Consider the following 24,234-nt stretch of genomic DNA (forward strand, 5'->3'; position numbering starts at 1 on the left):
TTCAAACCAATATATGCAAATGACAGATCGATGTCCCAAGGCAGTTAAACTCTAAATTTAGTCAGTGAAGGATAAAATAATAATAATATTATAATAATAATGAATTTATTACCCGTCTCTCCCTACACCTCGAGGCAGGATACCACATCATTAAAACAAGAGATAAAGCACTATTAAAAAACATACAACAAGATACACAGAGATAAAATGCATGTTAAAATCCACTAATAAAATCCAGATTAAAATTCACAACTTAAAATTGACTGGGTAGGCCAGCTGGAAGAGATAGATCTTCAGGCATGTTTTAAATTCTGATGCTGATCTAGCTGATGAAAGGTCATCTGGGTAACGGTCACTAGTCGGGTTTTGGCTGGTTGGAGTAAGCATCCCCCAAAGGACTTGTTTGGGGTGGATTGTACGGCAATCCTGTAGGTAACCTGGACCCAAACCATGTAGGCAACAAAGGGAAAATGGGGGGGGGGGTATCAAGGGGATAGATATTATATTGTAATTCAATCTAGATAGTATCACATCAGTAAGAGTACAGGTGTGCATTGGAGCCAGACCTAGTCATAGAATAGGCTCAATGACATTAATGGGATGCAAGTTGCTCTCAGCGAACTCATACCCTATTGATTTCAAAGGGCTGCTCTAAATATAATTAAGTCTGGCCTCAACCTGATGATGATAGTAATATTTAGGATGTTTTATTTCTTATTCTGTTATGCAATGTATATTTTCATACAAAGTGTCTTATTTCAGTATCATTTATTTTGTTTGTTTGTTTGGGGTTAAGGCAGCGATTCTCAACCTGTGGGTGCCCAGAGGTTTTGGCCTTCAATTCCCAGAAATCCTAACAGTTGGTAAACTGGCTGGGATTTCTGGGAGTTGTGGGCCAAAACACCTGGGGACCCACAGGTTGAGAACCACTGGGTTAAGGGAATGAGTTGAAACATGACAGAACTTACAGTCAGCAGTAGAAGAATCTCAAAATTTGCAGAACTATAATGGAAGAACAGTGTCACCGAGCATATGCACATAATCACCAGTCATTCCTACAAAGCCAGCTGTGGCCTTCCAGAAGTTCTTGCTTGTGAACTGCCATCACCACCAGCCAACAGACATAATAAAAGTTACGAGTGTCAACTCAGCTTCTCTATCCCTGCATTAGAGAATGATTTCCAAATATCACATTTCCATTTAGGGAAGTAATGGCTGTCCACCTAACTGGTTGGTTAGTTAGTTGGCTTTATGTAACTTAGTACAGTGAGATTTAAATGTATTTCCTCAGAAGTAAAACCTCCTATTTTCATTAAAGTCTAGTTCAGTGGTGTACAATCTGTGGCCCTTCAGGTGTTTGGGACTTCAACTTCCTGAAGCCCTAGCCAGCTTGTCCAATGGTTGGAAGCTGAAGTCCAAAACCACTGGTCTAGTTGGACACCTTGCTGTCACTACCTGCCACCTGAGGAAACTACCTCATCTTGCCTGATGTAAGTCTAGCCCCCCGTCCAGTAGGACTCTTGCCCATATGAGCAATATCTTTAGGATTATAACTAAGGGTCCAGCTATATTAAGTTTCAATATAATTAAGAAAAATAAAGACAAACTTAAGTCAATATAACATTTCCACTAAAATTGATTTTAATTTTCATTTGAAGCATTCTTTCTTTCTGTCTGTTTCTCTGTCTGCCTTCCTTTCTTTTTTGCTTGTTGCTTGTGAGTTCCAGTTCACTGGGAGAAAAGGCAGTCCCCAAGTTATCAACAGATACGTTATGTAGGTTTGTTCTTAAGATGAGTTTGCTTGTAAGTTGGAACAGGTACATTTTATAAGTGTAACTCCAGCTAAATACATAAGAGGGTTGAATGAAAAGTAATGCCTCCACCTTCGTTACTTGGGTTTGTATGGGAATATTTTAATAAATCAAACGCAGACATAATCCTTAGAATGTGCTCTTTACCTACCACTATTCACTTTTCCACATAATCACCAGACAATTGGATACATTTCTGCCAACGATTAACAAGCTTTCTGAAGCCGTCACAGGAGAAGTTGAAACTCTGTATCCACAACCAGCTTCTCACAGTACCCATTGTGCACAGATCTTCCAATAGCCAAGCAAAGCAATAACGTGACCCACACGTTCTTGTGAAATGCCGATTATACTTGAAATTTCTCTCTGAGTGATATGACGATTGTCCTGAATACATTTGTCAACCTTTTGCTTGTGAAACGCAGTGGTTGTTGTCACAGGACGTCCATCTTTGTTTGTCACGCAAGTCAAATGTTCCCACCTTAACATCTTTAAACTTACTCACCCAACGATGAACTGTACTCATATCAGCCCAATCACCATAAACAGCTTGCATTCTCTGATGAATCTCCTTTGGGGCGTCACCATCTGCTTTCAAGAATTCAATAACTGCACGTTGCTTAAGTCACGTTGACCGACCATCTGCGCAGGGTTCCATACTTCACACTTTAACAACACAACTGTTCAATGCTAAGGCTTCCTGCCAAATGGAAATGTAGAGGAGAGTCTACTGAACAAGCCAGTACCTGCCACATACCAGTACTGCCATCTGTTGAGGAGTTACGAAGGTGGAGGCATTACTTTTCATTAAACCCTCATATATTAGCTTTGGATAGCATGGGGAAGGGTTAAAACCCTTGTGGTGTTTGTTTTGCTATCTGTACACCTGCGCAGAAGATTTCACCTCACTTTCTGTCCCTGTGAGAATTGGATTTTGGAAAATTTGGCTTGTGTGGAATCAAGGATTGGTGAGAAAGCTTCAGTGGAGACACCTTTTTTCCCCCATGAAAACTCTTTTAGGAATGAATTTCCATTCTGAGGGGTAGATTTCTCTCTTTCTGTTGTCTCATCCCCATTCTTAATTATGAGTCATTTATTAAGTCGCATTTGTAACTCGGGACTGCCTGTATACTTTAATTTTTGTTCAGTCTAAGAAGACATCTGTCATATATTCACAGGTTGCAAGGGGATTGTTCTGTGACAGGGAGAAGGCTGGTGTGCAAAAGGATGGACATGATAATTCCAAGTGTTGCTTCCAGTCAACACTACCTCCTTGCTCTAATATCAATTAATGCGTCTCTTCAGCCTGGTTTTCCGGTGTGCTGAGTCAACTGACTGAAGCCAGGCTTTGAAAAAGAGTGTTTCGTGGCTGCAGCAAGCGGCAGAAAGCCTCCAGAGGGCCTCATTAGTGGAGAAAGCTGGAGGCCATTAATGTCGCCTGAAAGATTCATTGGTGTTGGGCACTCCTTGCTCTCCCAGAGGAACATGCGACAGCCAGGGAGAGAGTGGCTTACATCCTCAGAACCAGGAACCACATTTGGATATATGAATTTGGCCACATCCTACCTGAAAGCATTATGTACACTTTTTTTTTTAAGCTGCAAAATTCTTTATTAAATTATGAGTCTGAGAAACCTAATGCTGCATCACTACAGGAGTCTCTCAGCTCAAAAAACTCTGTGTGTGTGGGGGGGGGGGGAGGAATTGAAGAAATAATACTGCATTCATTAATTGTATCCATTTGTTTGATTGTAAGCCGAGTCCCTCCGGGGAGATGGGGTGGGGTATACAGTAAATAAAGTTTATTACTTTATTATTATTATTATTATTATTATTATTATTATTATTATTATTATTATTATACTGTATGACACAGCAAACAAGATAGATATGCTGGATTTCATATCACAAAATCACAAGTCGAACACTTCCCAAGTGTCTAGGATGGTATGATGTATTTTCGAATGACGCGTGCAGATCTCAGTAAGGTGGCCTTTTGCAGTTGGCAGATCGTAATTTTGTCAATGTCTATTGTTTCCAAATGCCGGCTGTGATCTTTTGGAACGGCACCCAATGTGCCCATCACCACCGGGACCACCTGCACTGGTTTCTGCCAGAGTCTTTGAAGTTCAATCTTGAGGTCCTGATAGCGGTTGAGTTTTTCCTGTTGTTTTTCGTCAATGCGACTGTCACCTGGGATGGCAACATCAATGATCCAAACCTTGTTCTTTTCCACAACTGTGATGTCTGGTGTGTTGTGTTCCAGAACTTTGTCAGTCTGGATTCGGAAGTCCCACAGTATCTTTGCCTGTTCATTTTCCACGATCTTTGCTGGTTTGTGATCCCACCAGTTCTTTGCTGCTGGCAGGTGGTACTTGAGGCATAAGTTCCAATGGATCATTTGGGCCACACAGTTGTGCCTCTGTTTGTAGTGTGTCTGTGCAATTTTCTTACAGCAGCTGAGGATATGATCAATGGTTTCATCGTTTTACTTGCACAGTCTGCATTTTGGGTCATCAGCTGATTTTTCGATCTTGGCCTTAATTGCATTTGTTCTGATGGCTTGCTCCTGGGCTGCAAGGATCAGGCCTTCTGTCTCCTTCTTCAGGGTCCCATTCTTGAGCCAGAGCCAGGTCTTCTCCTTATCAACTTTTCCTTCAATTTTGTCAAGGAACTTTCCATGCAGTGTTTTGTTGTGCCAGCTGTCAGCTCTAGTTTGTAGTGCAGTTTTCTTGTACTGGTTTTTTGTCTGTTGTGTTTTGAGGAGTTTCTGATTTTTGACTTCAATCAAAGCAGGTTCTTCACTTTGCTTTACATATTCTGCCAGGGCATGTTCTTCTTCTTTGACTGCTTGTTTTACTTGTAAGAGTCCTCTGCCCCCTGATCTTCTAGGCAGATAGAGCCGGTCAACATCACTGCGAGGGTGAAGTGAAAGATGAATGGTCATGAGTTTTCTTGTTTTTCTGTCCAAATTGTCCAGTTCCACCTGTGTCCAGTTTGTGACGCCAGGAGTATATCTTATGATAGGATTATTATTATTATTATTATTATTATTATTATTATTATTATTATTATTATATTGACACAACGACGTTGTATGACACAGCAAACAAGATAGATATGCTGGATTTCATATCACAAAATCACAAGTCGAACACTTCCCAAGCGTCTAGGACTGTGTGATGTATTTTTGGATGATAGCATTCTCTCCTGACATTTCATCCACATATATATGGCAGGCATCCTCAGAGGTTGTGAGGTCTATTGGAAAGTAGGCAAGTGGGGTTTATATATCTGTGGAATGTCCAAAAATGTCTGTTTGAGGCAAGTGTGAATGTTGCTATTCAATGCTAACCACCTTGATTAGCATTGAATAGCCTTGAAGCTTCAAAGCCTCTCTGCTTCCTGCCTGGGAGAATCCAGGCTGTCCCTGATTGTTTCCTGCCAGGAATTCCCCTGTCTTCTGAGTGTTGTTCTTTATTTACTGTCCTATTTTGGAGGTTTTTTAATACTAGTAGCCAGATTTTGTTCATTTTCATGGTTTCCTTCTTTCTGTTGAAATTGTCGACATGCTTGTGGATTTCATCGGCTTCTCTGTGTAGTCTGACATGGTAGTTGTTAGAGTAGTCCAGCATCTCTGTGTTCTCAAATAATATGCTGTGTCCAGGTTGGTTCATCAAATGCTCTGCTCTGGCTGACTTCTCTTGCTGAATCAGTTTACAGTGCCTTTCATGTTCCTCGATTCATGTTTGGGCAATGCTGCTGCATTTGGTGGTCCTTATGTAGACTTGTCTACAGCTGCATGGTATACGGTAGACTCCTGCAGACGTGAGAGAATCTCCCTTGTTCTTTCTAAATGTGGCATTTGTTCAATTTTCTTGGTGGATCTTTAGTTTGTAGGTTGTGTTTCTTCACATGCCTATGCAGTCAGTGGTTCCCTTTATGTATGGTAACAACACTTTTCCTCTGGGTGGGTCTTTACTCTCATGGCTTGTTCTTGGCCTTGCAGCTCTTCTGATGTCTGTTGTGGAGTCTCCATTGGCCTGTAGAGCCCAGTTTAGGTGGTTCAGTTCACCTTTGAGGAGGTGGGGTTATTATTATTATTATTTACTATTATTATTACAAAGCTATTTTTAGAATACAGCAAAACTGCGAGGGATTACCTTTGCCTTATTTTGCTTGTAATTGCTGTAATTCGACATTAATACCAAGTTAATACAGAGTTTGTGGTATGGTCTTGTACTGGTTACAGTATACATTAGGCCTATTTTGAATTGTAACTTAAGCAACCTCAAGCTACATTTTTCTGGCATCTACCAATCCCCATGGAGGCTGCATCTACATTGTAGAAATGAATACAACTTGATCACACTTTAACTGCCATGGCTCAATCCTTGGAGGGGTAGTTTAGCAATCACTGGCAGAAATAGCTAAAGACCTTGTCAATTCACGGCTCCCATGATTACATAGAATTAAGCCGCAGACGTTAAAGTGGTATCAAACTGCTTTAATTCTACAATGTAACTGAATGCTGAGAGTCTATTGTATAGTTAAGCTTATTGCCTCCCAATGTAATGCAGAAAGGAAGAGGGGATCTTTTCAATGCATCAAATCAACTAAAAAAATTATGCGCTGAGGATGCTTAAAGATGAAAAATCCAGAGTGTAATTTTGCCGTGTCCTTAAATACAGATACATTTTTAAACAAAACAACAACTGCAAGCCTGGATAAGCAAAGCAAGGCAGGTTGCTGTAAGTTTTCCAGGCTCTGTAGCCATGTTCTAGAAGCAAGTGGGGTTTATACATCTGTGGCATGTCCAGGGTGGGAGAAAGAACTCTTGCCTGTTGGAGGCAAGTGTGAATGTTGCAATTGACCACCTTGATTAGCATTGAAGGACCTTTCAGCTTCAGTCTGGCTGCTTCCTGCCTTTGTTGGTAAGTGTTAGCTGGCCCTGATTGATTGGTGTCTGGAATTCCTGTTTTCTGAGTGTTGTTCTTTATTTATTGTCCTGATTTTAATACTGGTAGCCAGATTTTGTTCATTTTCATAGTTTTCTCCTTTCTGTTGAAATTGTCCACATGCTTGTGGATTTCAATGGCTTCCCTGTGTAGTCTGACATAGCAGTCATGGCCATAGTAAAGGTAAAGGTTTTCCCTTGACTTAAGTCTAGTTGAGTACGACTATGGGGGTTGGTGCTCATCTCCACTTCTAAACCAAAGAGCCAACGTTGTCCATAGACACCTCCAAGGTCTTGTGGCTGGCATGATTGCATGGAGAACCGTAACCTTCTCACCGGAGCGGTACCTATTGCTCTACTCACATTTCCATGTTTTCGGACTGCTAGATTGGCAGGAGCTGGGGCTAACAGTGGGAGCTCACCCCACTCCTCAAATTCGAACCACCAACCTTTCAGTCAGCAAGTTCAACAGCTCAGTGGTTTATCCCACTGTGCCACCAGGGGCTCCAGTCATGGCCATACAGCCTGGAAAAAAATCACAGCAATCCAGAGCCCTTCCATGCAGCCATATAAACCAGAATATCAAGGTAGAAAATCCCACAATATTTGCTTTGAACTGAGGGCCATTCCACACAGCCCTATATCCCAGAATATCAAGGCAGAAAATCCCATAATACAGTAGAGTCTCACTTATCCAAGATAAACGGGCCGGCAGAACATTGGATAAGCAAAAATCTTGGATAATAAGGAGGGATTAAGAAAAAAAAGCCTACTAAACATAAAATTACATTATGATATTACAAGGTAAAGGTTTCCCCTGACGTTAAGTCCAGTTGTGACCGACTCTGGGGGTTGGTGCTCATCTCCATTTCTAAACCGAAGAGCCGGCGTTGTCCATAGACATCTCCAGGTCATGTGGCTGGCATGACTGCATGGAGCGCTGTTACCTTCCCGCTGGAGCGGTACCTATTGCTCTACTCACATTTGCATGTTTTCGAACTGCTAGGTTGGCAGGAGCTGGTGCTAACAGCGGGCGCTCATTCCGCTCCCGGGATTTGTACCTGGGACCTTTTGGTCCGCAAGTTCAGCAGCTCAGCGCTTTAACACACTGTGCCATCAAAACATGTTTTACAAGAAATTGACAGAAAAAGCAGTTCAATACACACTAATGTTATGAAGTAATTACTGTATTTACGAATTTAGCACCAAAACATTGCAACATTTACCACAAAAACAATGACTACTAAAAGGCAGAAATACAGAACCTTGGATAAGTGAAGCTTGGATAAGTGAGACTCTACTGTACTTGCTTTGAACTGGGTTACCTGAGTGATAATGTGGGATTTTCTGCCTTGATATTCTGGGATTTATTGCTGTGTGGAAGGGCCCTTACAAAGCCTTCCTCTCTCTTCCAGAAATGATTCTGTGAAGAGCAAGTGCCAAATGCTTTTGCAGACTATGGTGAGCTGCTGAGGCGGCGGCTCTCTCCTCTCTCTCGCGCTCGCGCACATCCACCCCAGGCTACGGCGCGAGCGAGCGAGAGAGCGCGCGCGCGCGCGTCCCCGGCTCCTGCAGGTGTCCCTATTGCTGCCTGGAGCCAAGTCCTCGCGCCGCTTCCCTCCAAAAAACGCTCTTCTTCGGTATCCTGCCGGTTTTCTCTCAGTTGCTGGTAAACAACGCACACACGTCCTTTCAACAGGGCTGCGGCTCTAGTGGCCGAGAGAGAGAAGAGGCCTTGCAGGGGTATTTTTTTTCCTTCCTTCCTTCCTTCTGCAGACCACACCTAACTTCCTCCTAACCTAAAGGATCTTGGTTACTAAAGGAACAACTCGCTTTTCCTGTGCCAAAGGGACTCCTCAGCGGAGTGGGCGGGCAAGCAGGCAGGCAGGTGCCCGCCAGGGGGCGCTCGCCTCGGGAGACAGGCCTGGCTGCAGGCAAGCAAGCAAGCCACAGAGGCGGCTTTCTCTTTCTTTTTGCGTTTCCTTATTTTTTCACCTTCCTGCCCTTTCTTTTTTGCTTTCTGCCTCCCTCGCTCCATCCCCCTCTTCCTTCCTTTGGAACAGTGGTTCTCAACCTTCCTAATGCCGCGATCCCTTAATACATTTCCTCATGTTGTGGTGACTCCCAACCATAAAATTATTTTCGTTGCAACTTCATAACTGTCATTTTGCTACAGTTATTAATCGTAATGTCAACATCTGATATGCAGGATGTATTCTCATTCTCTGGACCAAATTTGGCACAAATATCAATACACCAAAATTTGATTACTGGTGAGATTGGTGGGGGGATGGAATTTGTCATTTGGGAGTTGTAGTTTCTGGGATGTATAGTTCAACTACGATCAAGGATACAGTAGAGACTCACTTATCCAAGCCTCGCTTATCCAAGTTTCTGGATTATCCAGGCCATTTTTGTAGTCAATGTTTCCAATATATCGTGATATTTTGCTGCTAAATTCGTAAATACAGTAATTACAGCATAATATTACTGCGTATTTAACTACTTTTTCTGTCAAATTTGTTGTATAACATGTTTTGGTGCTTAATTTGTAAAATCATAACCTAATTTGATGTTTAATAGGCTTTTCCTTAATCCCTCCTTATTATCCAAGATACTCGCTTATCCAAGCTTCTGCCAGCCCGTTTAGCTTGGATAAGTGAGACTCTACTGTAATTCTGAAATCCAGCAACAATGGAATTGAACCAATCTTGGCACACACAACTCTCATGACCAACAGAAAATACTGGAAGGGTTTGGTGGGCACTGACCTTGAGCTTTGGAGTTGTAGTTCACCTACATGCAAAGAGCACTGTGGACTCAAACAATGATGGATCTGGACCAAACTTGGCATGAATACTCAATATGCCCAAATGTGAACACTGCAGAAGCTTGGAGAAACTAGACCTTGACATTTGGGAGTTGTAGTTGCTGGGATTTATAGTTCATCTACAATCAAGGAGCCCTCAGTGGCACAGTGGGTTAAACCGCTGAGCTGCTGAATTTACTGACCGAAAGGTTGGTGGTTCAAATCCGGGGAGTGGAGTGAGCTTCTGCTATTAGCCCCAGCTTTTGCTAACCTAGAAGTTCAAAAACATGCCAATGTGAGTAGATCAATAGGTACCACTCCGGCGGGAAGGTAACGGCACTCCATGCAGTCATACTGGCCACATGACCTTGGAGATGTCTACAGACAATGCCGGCTCTTTGGCTTAGAAATGGAGATGAGCACCAACCCCCGAGTCAGACATGACTGGACTTAATGTCAGGGGAAAACCTTTACCTTAGAAATCAAAGAGCCACTTGAACCCCACCAACAATAGAATTGGGCCAAACTTCCCACACATGACCAACAGAAAATAATGGAGGGATTTGGGAGGAACTGACAGTGATTTAGGGGAGATGTAGTTCACCTACCCCTGGAGAGCACTGTGAATTAATATATATTTTCTGATGGTCTTTGGTGACCTCCCTGAAACCCCCTCGCGACCCCTACAGGAGTCCCAACCCCCAGATTGAGAAACGCTGCTTTCGAGCCATCAGGCTTTGGGTTTTCAAGCTCCTCAACCATGTATGTCCAAGAGCATCTAGCATTCCATAACATTGCCCCAATCTACTGTTTAATGCAGTGTCAAACCAATATTGTGTTGTCAAAGGCTTTAATGACTGGAATCACTAGGTTGCTGTGAGTTTTCTGGGCTGTATGTCCGTGTTGCAGAAGCATTATCTCCTGGCGTTTTGCCCACATCTATGGCAGGCATCCTCAGAAGTTGTGAGGTCTGTTGGAAACTAGGTCAGTAGGGTTTATATACCTGCGGAATTATGTCCAGGCTGGGAGAAAGAACTTTTGTCTGTTGGAGGCAAGTGTGAATGTTGCAATTGGCCACCTTGATTATCATTGAATGGTCTTTCGGCTTTAAAGCCTGGTTGTTTACTGCTTGAGAGAATCCTTTGTTGGGAGGTGTTAGCTGGCCCTGATTGTTTCCTGTCTGAAATTCCCCTGTCTTCTGTGTGTTGTTCTTTATTTGCTGTTCTGATTTTAGATTTTTAAATACTGATAGCCAGATTTTGTTCATTTTCATGGTTTTCTCCTTTCTGTTGAAATTGTCTACATGATTGTGGATTTCAATGGCTTTTATGTGTAGTCTGACTTGTTGGTTGTTAGAGTGGTCCAGCATTTCTGTGTTCTCAAATGATATGCGCAAATTATTTTCAATATGCTGATTTCTGTGTTCTCAAATAAATAAAGAACAACACTCAGAAGACAGGAGAATCCCAAACAAGAAACAATCGGAGCTAGCTAACACCTCTCAACAAAGAATTCCACAAGGTAGGAAGCAGCCAGGTTTTGAAGCTGCCAGGCTATTCAAGGCGGCCAATTGCAACATTCACACTTGTCTCCAACAAACAAGAGTCCTCTCTCCCACCCTGAACTTTCCACAAATATATAAACCCCACTTTTTATTTATTTATTTATTTACAGTATTTATATTCCGCCCTTCTCACCCCGAAGGGGACTCAGGGCGGATTACAATGAACACATATATGGCAAACATTCAATGCCAACAGACAAACAACATTCAGTTTTAGACAGACACAGAGGCATTTTTAACATCTTTCCAGCTTCACGATTCCGGCCACAGGGGGAGCTGTTGCTTCACCGTCCATTGGTGGCTGTTCTTCCTCATTCTTTTCCTCGTGAGCAGTTTTATGGTGTTGTAGATTAGTTAAATTAGCCTCCCGCATAAAGCGTACTTAAATTTTCCCTACTTGACAGATGCAACTGTTTTTCGGGGCTGTTAGGTCAACAGCAAGCCAGGGCTTTTTTTTTTTTAATGGTCGGAGGCTTAACCCGACCCGGGCTTCGAACTCATGACCTCTCGGTCAGTAGTGATTTATAGCAGCTGGTTACTAGCCAGCTGCGCCACAGCCTGGCCCCACTTGCCTAGTTTCCAAAAGATCTCACAACCTCTGAGGATGCCTGCCATAGATGTGGGTGAAACATCAGGAGAGAATGTTTCTGGAACATGGCCACACAGCTCAGAAAACTCACAACAAACCAATATTGGTTTCATAGAATCATAGATTTGGAAGAGACCACATGGGCCATCCGGTCTAACCCCTTGCCATATAGGAAAAGCACAAAGCACCCAAGACAGATGGCCAACCAGTCTCTGTTTAAAAGCCTCCAAGGAAGGAGCCTTCACCACTCTACAAGACAGAGAATTCCATGGCTGAACAGCTCTTATAGGCCCTTCCACATTGCAATATAATCCAGATTATCAAAGCAGATAATCCACATTATCTACTTTGAATTGGATTACCTGAATCTGCACTGCCAGATAATCCAGTTAAAAGCAGATAATCTTGATTTTATTTGCAGTGTAGAAGGGGGCCACAGTCAGGAAGTTCTTCCTAATCTTTCTAAGCAATTTTCCCAATGGAAGGGTTAGCATTGTGACTGTCGTTTCCATAGGACTTTGTTTTGGGCATTGTCAGGTCTCAGGCTGGCAGCACACATGTCTTTGTTGATGGTGTCCATCCATCCTTTCATTGGCCATCCACATGCTCTTTTTCCTTCAATCTCCAAATATAGTACTGTTTGTGCTACTGATGTTAGTTTTCTTCACATGACATGGCCGTACCACTGTAGTCTTGCTTAATCCTTCCTAATGTCAGGTAGAATCTTCTCTCCTGTAATTTGAATCCATTGCTCTGAGTCTTACTTTAATCCAAAGCATGATGTCTCCTCTCAGCCTTCTCTTCTGCAGGCTAAACATAGCCAGCTCTTTAACCTGCTTCTCATAGGGTATCGTCCCCAGTCCTTTGATCATTTTAGTTGCCCTCCTCTGGACACCTTCCAGATTGTCAATATATCTTTTAAATTGTGATGCCCAGAACTGCACACAGTATTCCAGTTGAGGTCTAATCAAAGCACAACAGAGATCTGGACGCTGAACTCCTTTTGATGCTGCCAAAAACCCCACTGGTTTTGTAGTTGCTGCATCTACTGTTGGATCAAGTTGATTATTACAGAGGAAATCATGGAATCTATTTGTAGCCTGGTTGGTGATGACACAAACTACAGAGCAATAATGAACATTAAGGGCTTTCTTTTGTACACTTTTGTGGGAGTTTGTTGTCAGGCTACAGCAATTTGAAACTAGCTTCAAAATGCATGAATGCCCAGTGTAGAGGGGGCTATTGAGTTAAAGTTAAAATGATGTCAAATGGCATTAATTCCATAATGTAGATGGAATGAAGAGGAGGGTCCAAGCTATGCTGATGGTTAGAGGCACTTTGTAAAACAAGCCTTGAAAGCAACTGACCTGCTTAGGGTTGCTTCCAGGCGGTGGGCTTTAAAAAAAACCTATTTCATAGAATTTTGGAACACAGTGGGACCAATCCAAAGGGAGCGGGTGGGCACAGTGTGTAGAAAGTGGCAAGGATGAGAAGGATTTAAAAAGAATCCTCATAAAATATTCAGATCTTGGTGGCACCCAATCAAAGAGATTTAAAAGCACAGTGCATAGGTAATAATTTATGGAATTCACTGTTGCAAGAGGTGGGGGTGTGAAGCTGCTTGAATGGAGCAATAGACATTCAGAGTGGTAAATAGGAAAATACCTAAACAGAACTCCCTGGGTCATGAGTGCCTTTGAATACTAGGCTCCCCCCCATCTCTCTCTCTCTCTCTCTCTCTCTCTCTCTCTCTCTCTCACTCTCTCTCTCACTCTCACTCTCACTCTCTCACACACTCTCTCATTCTTTCTCCCGCTCCCTTCCTTTCTCTCTCTCCCTCCTTCTCTCCATGCAAATAATCGAAAATTGATTCCTTTGTTGCTTTTGGACTTTGTTAGCATTTGCCTACCTTTGGTGGTAGGCAGGATGCTGGATCAGATTGACATTTTGGGCTTAAAACTGGGATGCCACTACTGTGGGAAATTTATTTTTAATTATTCGGCATTAACTGAACCATGGAAATTATTGGACTATTGTGCACACATTTTTGCTTTTTGCTTGACTCCTGCTGTTCACTAAGAATGGCCTTACTCGTGCCACTGGGGCTACTACATAGGTTGTTTCCTTTGTAAACTTCATAACTTACACAAAATGAATGGCAATATGCTTTGTTATCTTATCTCTTACCTCTTATCCCACTAACAACAGTCCTGCAAGATAGGCAAGGCTGAAATAGAATAATCCGTTGATAGCTACATGGCTTGACTAGCTATCTGAACCCAAGTCTCCCTAATTTTTCCCATGATACATTAGCTAAAAATATTTTACCGACTAATGTTTTAAGTAAACCATCTCAAACCAAGAACTCTCAAAATAGTGGATTTTAATTCCTGTTATCCCCAGACAGCATGGGAATTATCATCCAATATAACTGGATGGCACAAGACTGGGGAAGGCTAACCTCAAACAAGGCTTTATTTTTAAATTAATTCCAAGTTATTGGCTGCCCAACAATAGTGACATTTGAGATGGTCCTCTTTAAATGCCTCTTTAATCATATTCTCCTGGAGTATATCTGTATTTGCATATAGATCTTTGCCATAGATCTTATTTGTATTTGAAATCTTTGTGAATGGTCTTTCTTACCACTAGGTAATTTATGCAACATGGATTTTGTGAATATTGTCTCATGCCCTTTGCAAATTGCACTGCTAGGATTTCATCATGCATCTGTTTCAGGGGAACCTAAAAAGCTTACCTTTCTATAAATGAAGAGATAGAGGTACTAAAATGCAGCAGAACATATGCATCAGTCTTTAGAGGCCAGGAACAACAGCATGCCTCATTTGGCAACCATGTTCTGCAGTGCCTGGGCTTTTGGGTCCCTATCAGAATAGCTGGTGGAAGGAGTGGGTGGCTAGACTGCTGCAGCACTGCAGTAAAAAAGCCAGATCGGCCCACCCTATTGACTGTGCCATGCTAAGTGGCTGGTATTTTGATAGATAACAACATGAGTGGCTGCTTAGATTTTTTTCTAGAGCAGTGTTTTTCAAACTGTGCTCCTCCAGTTGTTTTGGACTTCAGTTCCCACAATTCCTAACACCTGGTAAACTGGCTGAGATTTCTGGGAGCTGAATTCCAAATCATCTAGAGGAACATAGTTTGAGAAACTCTGGTCTAGAGCGAGAAACAGATGTTAGACTAGGGCCGAAAAAACTACATATTGGAACTCCCACAACCCATGTTAACCTGGCTAATGGTGCAGGATAATGGGAGTAATAATTCTACCAAAATGTACCACATGGTCCTCAGAATTGAGTTAGAGAATACTGGATTTTGCATCATAGTAATTCTCAATTCCTGGAACTAACTCACAGTATCTCATCTTCTTTCCTATAATATCTGAGTCTGGAAGGATGAATGTCAAAATTTCTCATGACTAAATGCTGCTATCTATATACGCATACCATATATTTAAATTTCTAGATACCCATACAAGTTTAGTTTCCCTTACCCAAAATACTTAAGACCAGAAGTGATTTGGATTTCAGAATTTGTTTTGGATTTTGGAATAATTGCATTTGCATTTGCATATATAATGAGTTATTTTGGAGATGTGACCCAGGTCTAAACATGAAATTCATTTATGTTTCATGTACACCTCCAGGTAATATTATACCATATTTGTAATAATTTTGTGCATGAAACCAAATGTTTTACCCTGAACCATTAGAAAGCAAAGGTGTCACTATCTCAGCCACCCATGTGGACAATTTCAGATTCTGGAGCATTGATAAATTTCACATAAGGAATGCTCAACCTGTAATCACTTTCTCCGCAGGGTGTCTTTATTGCCACCTAGCTCCAAATTGCCACTGTTTTTTCTCTTTTTCTTTTGCCACTGCTCAAAAAAAAAAAAAGGCTAGTTTTGCTCATGCAAAGAAAGAGGCAGTCTGCCTTCTCTCGTGTACGAATAGAGAGGTTGCTTATGTGCAAATGCATGGTTGTTAAAACACTCAGGATTATCCATGCAGAAATTAACACACATGAAAAGATTCAGTTGTAGCTCCCCTAGAAACGCAGGTCCATACATTAATAATCACTCGGCTTTTCTTACGTAACTCTTGAAAATTAACTACCATGGGGAAAAGGAGCTTGGTATTTTATAATGCCAATTGGACAGGCCTGAAAATGCTTTCTTCAAACAGGCAGAGGTTTCTGAAGCAAGACTACCCTTTTCACCAAGCCTTACATCCCCCATCTCCCATGTTATCTGCAAGGCTCAGTTTTTAAATTCCTTTTTCTTTTATTATATGTGCATCATTCCTCCTCCTCTTTTTCCTCATTCTTCTGCTGCCCCTGTCTTGCTTTGTTGTCAAAGCAACAGGACACACAGTTATAAAGACACACAAGATTGCAGGTTTATATTCCATAACCAACCAGAAGCTGAAAGGGGAGGGGGGGTATATAAAAAGCCTTTTTTGTTGCTATAACTGGGAAACATGTCCTATTTCTTATTCTGTCTGCTTCCTGATCTAAATGGATAAGAACCCATAAAAATAAATGTGAATCAAACTGAGCTTTGTACTGATTTTAGAGACTTTATAGTGATCTGACGCTGAGTTCATAGCTAGAACTCTACAATTTTCCATGTTTGCATTCCTTTGGCAGCTTTGGCTGACCCTTTTCCCTGGATACTTAAACTATTCCCATGTGCTCCAGTAAAATTTGAAATTATTTCAATGCTAAGAATGTGAATGCTAAAGAGAATGGCCCACAGTGATGTTATATTCTGTTTTCAAACAGAGATGCCTGCCATGACAGTCCCACATACCACTCACCCCTGCATCAGGCCCCCAAAAGCAGGCATACTTACAAACAAGTTCTAGCAGTTTTCTATTACCTGGGCAGCAGGTAAAGAGGACTTTTTTTCGTATCAGGAGCAACTTGAGTCGCTTCTGGAGTGAGAGAACTGGCCGTCTGCAAGGATGTTGCCCAGGGGACGGCCGGATGTTTTGATGTTTTTACCATCCTTGTGGGAGGCTTCTCTCATGTCCCCGCATGGAGCTGGAGCTGATAGAGGGAGCTCATCCGCACTCTCCCTGGGTGGGATTCGAACCTGGCAACTTTCAGGTCAGCAACCCAACCTTCAAGTCACGAGGCTTTAGTCCACTACGCCATCGGGGGCTCTAGGTAAAGAGGGCTGAACTGCCAGTACAAAATCAAATTACAGTCTGCTCCCCATATTCTCAGGTTTGCACCCACAAATTCAACCAACCACATTTTCAAAATTTCAAGGAGGAGCTGTGGCAGGTGGAGGACTCCCAAAAGCAAGCCTTGGTTTTGCCACATGCTGAGCACTATCCTAATGTCTACTCACATCCTGCTATAGCCTCCCACTGTTTCACAGATCCCCTCAGGTTCTCTCTGGCATTTTGAGTGTGATATAAGGGATTATGCTTTACTACACTATTGTATATAACATGATGAGCATTCATGGATTTTAGTATCCATGAAAATGGGGGTCCTGGAACCAAACATCTGCAGATACTGAGGGCCCACTGTATCTCAATGTACTTCATATTACATGCAGTTCATAACGAACAAGGGGATTTACTCTTCATTAATGTGAAAATAGTAAAAAAAAAATCTTTTCACAGCTGCTCTTTCTGTCCAGAATACTCAAGAAAAGCTAGATCAGAATATTTACAGCTGCATCTGTGCTGGGGACAGTTGTGACCCCTGGTGACCACTGCTTTTTCAAGATAGATATTTGCAGCAACTCATATTACTATTATCGTTTTTGCTCTTGCCAACAAGCACAAAGAAGCAGCCCAAAGCCAGCCAGCCAGACAACAAATGTTATCAAAGAGCAAAGGCACTCATCCAAGAACAGTCCAGGAGAACTCTGACTTTCCACAGGTAATTTGGGCCAGGTGTTGCTGTCTAGGTCCTAAGGCTGATTGGTTTTTTGACCGTGCGCATTTATTTATTTATTTATTTCCAACATTTATATCCCGCCCTTCTCACCCGAAGGGACTCAGGGCAGCATACAAAATTGGCAAAATTTTTGTACAAAATTGTATCTATGATCCCTAAAATGTATCATTCTCTTGCATTAATCTATTCTGTGTATTGGAGGTTCAAATTAGGATGGATCTGTGTTTTATGGCAGAGTATGACAACTTTTTATGGCCTTCCAGATATTGTCCATAAGCCTTGGCCAGCATGGAATTACCACTCAGCAACACCTAGAGAGATGCATCCCTGATCAGCAATGTGATGGTAGACTAAGCATGCAAGGTGATCATGAACAAAACACCTGGATAAATTCATCTTGAACATAGATATTAAAAATGGAATATTCTGACAATCCATTGTGAGGAATATACACACAAAAAGCTATGAGCTGCTGGAAGTACAATGAAAGTGGTGCTTTTCTGGTAAGTTTGTGCTGGGTATGTCATTGCCTCAATGTTGCCTGAGAATAACTAGAACCATTTATAGTAACAGAGTACGTTCTTTATATATAGGAATTTCCTGGTTTAATTTGTGGTGCCTACAGTTGCAAAAATCGTCAGGTAGGTGATGGGAAAGACCATTTGCCCTATACCCTAAAAACATAATAAGAAATAGAGAACTTTTTGGGAATTCCATTCTTATCATCCTTCACCATTGGTTATAATAGTTAGAATTGATGGGAACTGAATTCCAACAAGATTAGGAGCATCAGCAGTTACCCATCCCTGGGATATATGCTGCTGGGATGGCAGAACAATAGTATACCTAGTATATGTAGTGGCATAGATATTCTGAGAAAATTTCCACAAGACCTAAATCCATGGAAATCCAATATAGCAGCATTGCTTGACTTCTAGTTAAGAAACATTTGTTTTTTAAAAGTCATGCTAATTTTGTGATTATATACGAGGGTTATCCAGAAAGTAGATTATGTTTTGGAATTTAAAATGAACAAAATATAGGAGAAAACATTTACCATATGCGGTTGAAAGCCACACCCAAATACCACTTCTCAACATTCAAATCTAGGCACTTATCATAGCGATGAATGAGTTGGCAACTCCTTCCCCACAAGACTCTGCTGCATGTGTCCTCAACACAGTGTTTTGGCAACGATGCACAGCTGCGGGAAGGGGTGACCGGCTGGTTAAGGATGCAAGTGGCAGAGTTTTGTGGGGAAGGAGTTGCCAAGCTCATTCATCGCTATGATAAGTGCCTAGATTTGAATGGCAACTATGTTGAGAAGTGGTATTTGGGTGTGGCTTTCAACTTCATATGGTAAATATTTTCTCCTATACTTTGTTCATTCTTAATTCCAAAACATAATCTACTTTCTGGATAATCCTCATACATCTCTGAAAAATACTTGAAAAAGTAGCTGTACCAAAATCAGTATTACAGGGGTGATGGTGATTAAATCAATGAAGTGGATATTTCTGCTCAGCTTCACTATAACAATTCTGGGGATGATGCCCTGTCACTGAAAATATCATTTAGTGCATGCCGTAAATTTGCCCTTGGTTGGCTTTTTCTGCATGTGAGAAAAGTAAACTACAGCATTTCTGTATGAGCTGTCTTCATGATATACACACTAGGAACTCTAGAGAAGCCAGAGTCACAGACTATGATTTGTTCTCCTTGTATGAATATAGTTTGTTCATAGACATACCAAAGACTCCAGCTCACATGACTAAGCAAACCATAAAGACCTATGGTTTGTTTAATGGCTCCTGCTTGCTGGAGACACCAAGTGATAGCGCTTGGGAAGGAGGCAGCAACAAACAGTTCTTGGTAAGTTAAAAGGCATTACCATTTATTATCATGAACCAATCTAGTTAGTTCAACAAATATAGGGAAGGTAGGGAAAGGGGGCGGCAATTTAGAAATCTATACTATCTGGAAAAAGGAGATTTTGGTTCCTTCCACACAGCTGTGTAAAATCCACACTTAACTGGATTATATGGCAGTGTGGACTCGGATAATCCAGTTCAAAGCAGATATTGTAGATTATCTGCCTTGATATTCTGGGTTATGTGGTTGTGTGAAAGGACCTCTGGTGTTGATTAAAGAAGATTGGTCCTTCCACTTCCTAAAGATATGTCTCTTCTGATGCATTTTTCATTTAAATTAATCCTGTGTTCAATGAGGGCTTACTCCCAGATTTGTGTATAGCATAACACCGTTAGTAAAGCCACACTCAAGGGATTCATGCAAATGGACCTAGAATTGTACATGAAAGGGTGAAAAGTCCTTCACATTGACCTCTGTAACCACCTGGCAGGGACCTCTGATAATACTCAAGTCAGCATTTGCACAGCAGGAGGAAAGTGGAAAGAGTCAGGCAAGGGCAACTGCACACTTAAGGCCTCCTTGTTGCTATGCTAGCAATTTTCTCTTGTTATTAATTATTAGTAATTAACATTTACAGTATTTAGCATCAAATACCTGGTAAATCCTAAAGCAAATACAAAACCAGCAGCACAGTTTCTAAGTCAGCTGTTTGTCTGGAACACAATAAATCAATCCCGCCTTACTGACTCCCCACTTTTTTCTGCTGCTGCTGTAGTAGCATTGGCATGATTCCTAAAAGTGTTTTGAAAGGTAGGCAGAAAGGGGTAAACAGCAAGGTCATTTTTTATTATTTTTTTCTACTACAGCATAATAATACACATTCCCTCTCTGCCACACATGAAAGGCTACTGGTCCCATCGTCTTGGGTTCAACATAAACACACTATTGGTTTCAAGAATGTCTTTCCTTTTTAAAAAAAATTCAAAATTTCCAACTGCTTTATAAGTTAAGCAAAACGGAGGAAAGAGAGTTGACAAATAAAGGACGGGTTATGGATGAAGTGAGAACTTCTGTAGAGTAAAAGGATTTGATCCATTAAATTTCACACTTAAATGCCCTTTAAAGGTGCTAGCATAGGTATATAAAGGAAAGCTCTTCTGAGTAGAAAATTGTATTATACTTTTTAGGTGAGACCAAGTTAGCAATATTTTGGAGACTCAAACCAACCTTCCCTCCCTTCCCAGACTTGAGCCTTCCAGTTGTGGTGGGCTATGATCCTTATAATCAAACATGGGTACCAACAATGCAAATATTTCCCTAAGTCAACTTTTAATTTGTAAGCAATTGGTTGAATATTTTCAATTTTGAAAGAGCATTTGAAGATCAAGTTTGTAACCTTTATATTTGTATATGCTGCAATGACTTCCCCCAGTTCAAACAGTTCTTTGCAGGGACCCCATGCCATCTCTCTGACACCGGTGCTTCCATCTCATATCACTCTCTTTGTGAAGGATTTGCAGTAAACTCCTGCCATCTTTTCCATTGCAATGCTATGCAACACTTACTTGCTGCAGGGTTTTTTTTTTCAAAACCCAATTTAGCTTCTTCCTTATTCTTGTTTTTCAGGCTATAGCCCTTTGCAGTCCAAAGAAAATGGCAAAAAACCCCCCAAAAACCCCAATCCCCTACATATACGGCCCCAGTCCTACCCCCAAACAATGTTCACAATGGACAGTTATAGAGTCCAAAATGTGTACAGATTATATATATACACATATTCCAAAGCACCACCTGTACTTTGACATTTATATCTGTCTCATTCTGTCTCCCCACTGTTTTATTGGTCTGTCCTGAAGAATATGAAATAATTCTTGTTATCCATTGTACATTTTGGTGGGCTGGATACTGAATACTGAACAAAGTTAGGACACAATACTTATTTTTAGTTGGTCATGTGGAACCTATACTTGCTTGAGATGCTCCTTTCCTCCTTGCTTCCCCCTCCTATCATCTGTGTGACTGGAGAAGCAGGCAAGCATTCACAGCAGTGACTGACTATCTGGATGGAGAATGAATAGATGAGAGAGGACAGTTTGTGCTTGTGGAAAATAGAGCAAATGTAGACTCATGAAAAACTTTCTCAGTCTGTGTATTTCGCTCCTGCTTTCTTTATTTTCCATTTCAGTTCCCTCCCCACCTGAGAAGAAGAAAAAGGGCAGGGCAAAGAGGCTACTTACTATTTTTTCACTTCTACCTCTCTTCTTGTGCCTACTTTCCCTCACCTGATGTAGCTGATGAGATCCATCCAAAGCAGATTTTGCTAGAAGAGGGTCAGCAGGTCTTAAAATCAGCTGTGAGTATATGGATGCTGCCTATACTCATTGCATCACTGTTGACAGCATACACACTTGGGTCTGCTGTCAAATGTCTATCTTGATGTGGATGATAATCTAGGCGTTCAGTGGGAAAAATACAGCTGAACCAGACAAGTCACGTATGCATCTGGTTGAACACTCAATTTACCTCACTGTCTTGTAACCTATGAAAGGGCATTCCCCTTGCAATGTCAAGAATTATATAGTGGGGAAGATGTGCTGGCTAGAATAGAGGCAGAGTTCCCTGGATAATTCCTCTTGTCTGCTCTATTACTCCTTCACCGACAGACAGATGCTCTTAAGCTTGACTTCACTTTCTCCCACATACCTCTTGTCTTTCTTTCTCAGCCGTAGGAAGTAGCAGAAAAACCCATCTTTCTCTAACATGCTGTTCAATGCAATACATGTCCTGTGATGACATTTTGTTTCTTGATTATGCCAAACATTTGGATTGTCTCATCACAGAGTTTTCATGGAAAAAGACATTCAAGGGGGATTTATTTTGCCTCCTTCTGTGCAGTACTAGCGAATGTATGCTGTGGTGCCACTACTGTTGTCTCTGAGAGATCCTCCAACACTGTCACCGCACAATACTGCTGTTGCCCTTTACCTCTTTGGCACATTCAGCCCGATTCTTCAACAGAAGTCTGATGCATACGGAGACCCAACCAGCACCAAGACATAGCCTTGTAGGAGCGTGCAATTTTACAACATGGGGTGGCAGACTCATTATGGGATTCCAGAAATCGGGCTCCATATAATCTAACACACACAGAGAAACACAAGACTGTCATTGCCAGCCAAAGCTGACTCACGTGACAGTTCCAATTAAGTCTTCTGTATTTCTCATTTTTTGTACCAGCAACAAAGTAAGATGAAATGGACACCCTACAGGATTTTAGTGGAGTCAGAATGACTCATGCATTCATTAATTTAGGATTCTCTCTGCCACAGAGGGAGTGTCACCGGAAGAATGTGAATCCCTGCTTCTTGACAGATGCTACCACCAAATTTAAGGGGCACTTAATTAACTGGCTACTAAGAGCTCCTGAGGGGAAGCCCAAAGTATGATTGTCTGTACTTCTTGCTACCTCTGTTTTCTTTTCTTGTTTATTTATTAGCAATTATTTGTACACCGCTTACAGATTAAGATTTTCAGAACAGTATGCAACAACAGTGATCCATTTAATAGAGAAGCAACAGATTAAATATTTACATTATTTGCAATGTAAACCCATTATTCAATGTTTACATTCACTCTACAGGGAAGGCTTACAAAAATATGTGAGTTACCAGCATGCACCTAAAATGATTTTAAAATGTTGGAGTTCATCTCTTATCAGAGAGAGGAAAATGCTACATACTTGGTGCCAGTACACCAGTGGTACCCAACCTTTGGGCCTCCAGGTGTTTTGGACTTCAGCTCCCACAGTTCCTAACAGCTGGTAAGCTGGCTGGGATTTCTGGGAGTTGAAGTCCATAACACCTGGAGGCCCAAAGGTTGGGGAGCATTGCACTACACTTAGTGTCCTGCTGTAAATGCCTGCAGAGCAGTGACTTCATTAAAGTTGGTTTCACCCAGTGTGGTAGTTCTTTTGTCACCTCTATGGACCTTCCCCCATACCAAACTATACAGAATCTTTAATACTTTTTAAAACTAATGTTACCCTTAAATCATAATTTCCATATACCACTGAATGTAATGACAAAATCAACAACTATAAAAAAATCGAAACAACAGTGTGTGCTTGCCACAAGATTAGAAGCATCATGATCATTGTGTAGCCATGATAGCGCTGACCAAAGCACATGTACATGATATGGTTCAAAATGTAAATCAGCTGAGTTTTTTTCCCTATAGGTATATTGATATAGTACCCTGTTTCCCCGAAAATAAGACATCCTCTGAAAATAAGACCTAGTATAGGTTTTGCTGAATTGCTAAATATAAGGCCTCCCCCAAAAGTAAGACCTAGCAAAGTTTTTGTTTGGAAGCATGCCTGCTGAACAGAACACCAGAGCATGCAGGTAAATGTATGTAACATAGATTGTTGTACATATAAATAATGGTAGTAACAAGAAATTCTTGATAGGATTCACAGTTTGTCTGGTTATGCTGGTTTGTGATGATACCTACTGTATAGTATATAATAAATGCTCATTTTTCTGTTCAACAATAAATGTGAATTCTTCTTCATAGAAAAATAAGACATCCCCTGAAAATAAGACCTAGCACATCTTTGGGAGCAAAAATTGATTTAAGACACTGTCTTACTTTCGGGGAAACACAGTATATGTAAACCCAACTTACATGCAC

The 24,234-nt window shown here is 41.3% G+C and overlaps 1 protein-coding gene across 3 annotated transcripts in view; it reads right to left on the bottom strand.

Moving 5' to 3' along the window:
* The window catches only part of scn2a (sodium channel protein type 2 subunit alpha), a 142,919-nt gene that overhangs the window by 77,319 nt on the left and 41,366 nt on the right, over positions 1-24,234 (bottom strand). The gene's annotated exons all lie outside the window — the stretch shown is intronic.

This window comes from Anolis carolinensis, chromosome 1, assembly GCF_035594765.1.
Source record: "Anolis carolinensis isolate JA03-04 chromosome 1, rAnoCar3.1.pri, whole genome shotgun sequence".
Classification (NCBI taxonomy): domain Eukaryota; kingdom Metazoa; phylum Chordata; class Lepidosauria; order Squamata; family Dactyloidae; genus Anolis; species Anolis carolinensis.